General features: G+C 42.5%; 1 protein-coding gene across 1 annotated transcript in view; it reads left to right on the top strand.

The window, feature by feature from the left end:
- The window catches only part of LOC143298053 (glutamate receptor ionotropic, kainate 2-like), a 14,725-nt gene that overhangs the window by 2,587 nt on the left and 7,138 nt on the right, over positions 1-5,000 (top strand). The gene's annotated exons all lie outside the window — the stretch shown is intronic.

The raw sequence follows: 5,000 nt of genomic DNA, 5'->3' as shown, positions 1-5,000 counted from the left end.
GCTATCTTTCAACGCCTCGCGCAGTTCGAAAATGAAATCTGACCCTACGCGATACTATATGAGCGGTAAAGGGCATTTTCTACTGATTTCAATGGTATCCGAAACTAAGATTTTTGATCCATGGTCAATTTGCTCAAGCGATTCAGAAGCAGGTACCCCTCTTCGTCAGTTGCGTCGGCCCAATCAACATACGACACAGGAGAGCGGCACTTCATCTAACACAAAAATGGCATTGTTTCTCCAGAAAATCTTAAGTTTCATCGGTAAGTTTTATAATATTTTTGAAAACAAATGTCTTTAGCACTTTCATGCACAATATTGAGCTGAAATTCTTTGAATCAGGATTTTGATCGATGTCAGTAACTGAGCAGCTTGGATCTATTTCATCAGTGTTTTCGTAACGTGACACCGTGTTTCAATCGGAACACGATTTATTTTTTTCTGAGTAAAACACACAAAAACTATTGATACAGAATGAAAAATGGACATGTTAAAACAGAGCCCATGAATTCCAATTACTAATATTTGATTGATTTTTGCTTTTGTAAGCAAAGTATTACCTGGGTCTAAAACCGGAAGTGCTCAAGACAGCATTAGCGTCGTCTGCTACAGACTCGGTGAGTGTTAAATAAGTGAGTAAAAAAATTGTAATGTGGTTTCTTTTTCCATAAGATGAGCATTTCATTCAACATCACACGAAAGTCTGATAGTCTGATATTCTAGCTGCTTTCTGCTTCGATAGCTGTGAAACTTTATATTAATATATACAGACAGATAGTTACTATGCTCTCACATTCCAAAAAGAACAAGAACACCAATTCATACTAACCCCCCCCCCCTCTCCTCTGCAAACTTCACTTTAATAATTTGCTGAAAGTTGTATAATCATTCCCCACACTTGTCTCTGAGTATCATCCACCAATGGTAAGTAGAGGGGAGGGGGTTGTCAATGGTCGTGGTAAACTTGGCACTGAGCCAAATCACTGACCACTTGCTCCGGCTTAGAATTCCTGACTGCTGACCCACCACCTCCTCCCTCCAGTCATCCCCTCCCCCATTTTTTCCTGTCAGTGGAGTAGGTGTGTGTGTGTGAGTGAGAGAGAGAGAGAGAGAGAGAGAGAGAGAGAGAGAGAGAGAGAGAGAGAAAGTTTGCATTTGCACATGTATGCTTGTGAGTATGTGAATGTATGTCTGAGTATGAAAAAAAGTGTAATGTGAAGAGATATATGATTAATTTGAACAGTGCAGTCAACATCCTGTTTCTTAAAAAAAAATAACACCAATTTTTAACAAACTAAAATTAGTAAAAAGAAAATCAGTACAATAATACCCATAGCCTAAGCTGCACATCAGGTTAAGTCAAGCTATATAACACTATCTGCGATCCAGCAATTAAGAGTATAACGTGTGTGTGTGTGTGTGTGTTCATGTAACCCATGATATGCTATGCATCTCGACTGCATGAAACAGGAAACAGAGAGATAATTCATGAAATGATAAAATGCAAAATACCATGCACATATTGTGAATGAAATATTCACTTTGATATATATATATATATATATATATATATATATATATATATATATATAAGACATGCATTCTCACATACACACACAAATAAAGGTGAGTACACAAAATATATATATCAAAGAATAAGATACTAAGTATGATGTGCATATTAACAATAAAATATTCAATATTTAGTAATCATATATACCTAAGACATTTAGTAATACATTCATCTCAATCATGAAATGTAGTACCCTGAAGTGGAAATATTTGAGTAAATAATCGCATGCAACAAAGACACATAAGTTGAACAGTACATGTAGATGGCAAAGCTCTTGTCAGCAACTGGAAAGGACAGACCCCCAAAACTTCAGCCTCAGTTGCCAAAGCATAAGTTATTGCTGCAATTTGAGTTATTGTGTGAAAGGAAAATGCAGCCAAATAGTTCAGTGCAGTGAATTTTGTGTTGCTGTTGAATGCATACTTACCTGTCAGTATGCCATTTCATAATTGTTATTACAGTGTTTTCCTCCCACTCAAAACACACAGAAATTGACAAAATCCTAAACATATATTAAACTGAGAGCTCTGTTTTTGGTTGTATGTTTTAAATTTAATATAACTTTTTGTTCTTTCTTATAGCCATTTTCTTGGGAAAATAATGAGTGAGATTGTAATTTAGACATCCGACTGTAACTCAATTAACTTAAGACAAAAATAAGCAAACCAAAGCAAAGGAGAGAGCAAAAAACGGGATATTTAGCCTAGACTTACCTAGTGTACCTGTACATTGATGGAATGGTATCCCTTTCTGTTAACAAAATTAATTCGTGTTCTTGTTCACTTGGTGCTTGTATCTTGACTTGTGTACAATCAATACAACCCACCACATTTGGAAATCCATAATCACGAAGCATCTGCCGCTTGGTTTGGTCTGCTTGGCGCTGATCTGGCAACTGGATTTCTTCACGTGATCGGCGACACAAAGCGTCAGTCACTCGAGACACAACTCGTGAAACGGTGGATTGATCAATGCCAATCAACTCACCACACACATATTTTAAGCTTGAAGAAGCATAATATCGCAGTGTTACAAGAACTTGCAACAAAGGTGTCAATGTACCTTTTCGGTTCGTCAAGGTGATATCATGTTCTATCAAGTTCGTCAAGTCTAAGATCTCTCGTCGCCTGAATCGAAACTTTCTGACGATTTCCACATCGTCGAACACTTCGAACGGATGAGTTCTGTCCCTAAAAATTCGATTTCTTCTCAATCGCATTCGCCGTCGACGCTGCAGTGCCAAAAACGCCGCTATATTGAGTCGAACTATACCCGAATAGTGGTTTTATTCCACCCAGGGAGGTGGTATAACTTTATTCCTGATTCGCAAGGTCGGATAGCCAATCCCAGGTGTCATGCATACCGATTGAGAAGCGTTATTCCCGGAAATAGGCTGCTTTCCGGGAATAGACCTCTTTCCCGGTTTCATGCATACGGCCCAGGTGTTGTAAAGGTCCACGGAGGGCTGTCAGGGAACTTAGAGAAATCCGAGATGCCACCGACATCCAGATCGGCCTTTTCTAAGTGCGGCTGAATGCGGAGTCCGAGAGGAGGTATGCAGTTTGGGTTGTCTGTAAATTTCTTATCGAAAGGGTTGTTGAATACAGCGTCGTAAGCAGGGTTTGTAGGTTCAGAGAACAATTTCAGATAATAGTTCAGGGTCAGCTTCAGTCTGCGGTTGGAAAGAGGTGGTTCCCCCGCCTCTGCGTACAGACTGTGCACAGGGGTGGTGCGGAAAGCTGAGACGGAGCCCTTGGTGGTGTACAGGGTCCAACAGTTTCAGATAGGACGGTCTGGCCGAGCCGTATACCACACTTCCATAATCTAGTTTGGACCGGACCAGGGCTCTGTAGAGGTGCAAGAGAGTTCTCTTATCAGCACCCCAGTTCGTGTGTGCCACAACTCGGATGATGTTAAGGGCTTTTTGGCAAGATATTTTCAGCTGTTTAATGTGGCTGAGGAAGTTCAGCTTCTGATCGAAGATGACCCCTAAAAATCTGGCTTCCTTGACCGCCGGGATGATGGATGTTCCCAGACGGATTTCAGGGTCCGGATAGAACTGGCAAAAATTATGAAAATGGATGCATTCAGTTTTGGAGGACGAAAATGTGAAGCCATTCTCCTCTGCCCAACACTGGATTTTGTTGACGCAGAGCTGAAGCCGTCGCTGGATGCTGGCGTACGTGCTGCCGGTTGCATATAAGGCAAAATCATCCACGAACAGCGAGCTGTCCGATCCCCTCTGAACGGATTGAACGATGTCATTAATTTTTATGCTGAAAAGAGCCGGCGACAGGATGCTCCCTTGCGGGGCACCCAGCTCCTGCTCGTGAATGTCGGACAGAGTGGTGCCGAGTCTCACCTGGAATTGTCTGTCTTGTAAAAAATTGTGGATGAACTGAGGCAGGTGTCCTCGGAAGCCGAGCTTGTGCAAGTCGGAAAGAATACCAAATTTCCACGTGGTATCGTAAGTTTTCTCCAAGTCAAAAAAATATGGCCACCACATGTTGTTTGTTTACAAATGCATTTCTTACAGTGGTTTCCAGACGGACCAGATGGTCAACGGTAGAGCGATGCTTGCGGAAACCGCACTGTTCTTTCGCCAGAAGGCCGTCGGTCTCTAGTTTCCACATCAGTCTACCGTTGACCATCTTCTCCATCAGTTTGCAGATGCAGCTGGTCAGTGCAATTGGGCGGTAGTTGGAGGGGTTCGAGGGGTCTTTTCCCAGTTTCGGCAGCGGGATTATGAGGGCTTTCCGCCAGGAGGGTGGAAAAAAGCCTGTGACCCAGATGTGGTTATAAACTTTAAGCAGGGTGTCCAGACAGGTTTGGGGAAGGTGCTTTAGGAGTTTATAATGGACCTCGTCCATTCCTGGACAGGAATCCGTACAGGTCTGAAGGGCAGATTTAAGTTCGTTCATTGTGAAAGGAAGGTTGTAATTCTCTGTGTTGTCGGAAAAGAAGTTACATGGTGTTTTTTCTGACAGGTTTTTGGTTTTAAGAAAGCGAGCAGATTTGTTAGCAGATCTCAAGTTCTGTTCTATTGTGGAGGCAAGCAAATTGGCAACTGCTTTCTTCTCTGTGACCAGAGCGTCTGAGAGTTTAAGATGGTGAAAGGTCGGGCATACGTTTTTGCCCTTAATTCTTTTTAAAACCCTCCACACTTTCTTCTTGGGTGTGTTGGAGGTTAAGGAAGAGCAGAAATCTCTCCATGACTTCCTCTGGCTCTTTTTAAAAACATACCTGGCTTTCGCCCTCAGCTGTTGATGGGTTCGAACGCTATCGGTCTCCGGTCTCCGAAAGACGCGTCGCTGCGCTCTCTTCCGAGACTTGTGGGCCTCCCGACATTCCGCGTTGAACCAGGGCGTTCTAGGGACCTGAGGCTTGGAGGTAGACGATGGGACTGCTGCTTTGGCGCAATCTAAAA

The sequence above is a fragment of the Babylonia areolata genome, chromosome 23, assembly GCF_041734735.1.
Source record: "Babylonia areolata isolate BAREFJ2019XMU chromosome 23, ASM4173473v1, whole genome shotgun sequence".
NCBI lineage: Eukaryota > Metazoa > Mollusca > Gastropoda > Neogastropoda > Buccinidae > Babylonia > Babylonia areolata.
Note: the sequence above shows the minus strand (reverse complement) of the source record. Positions and strands in the feature narration are given on the sequence as shown.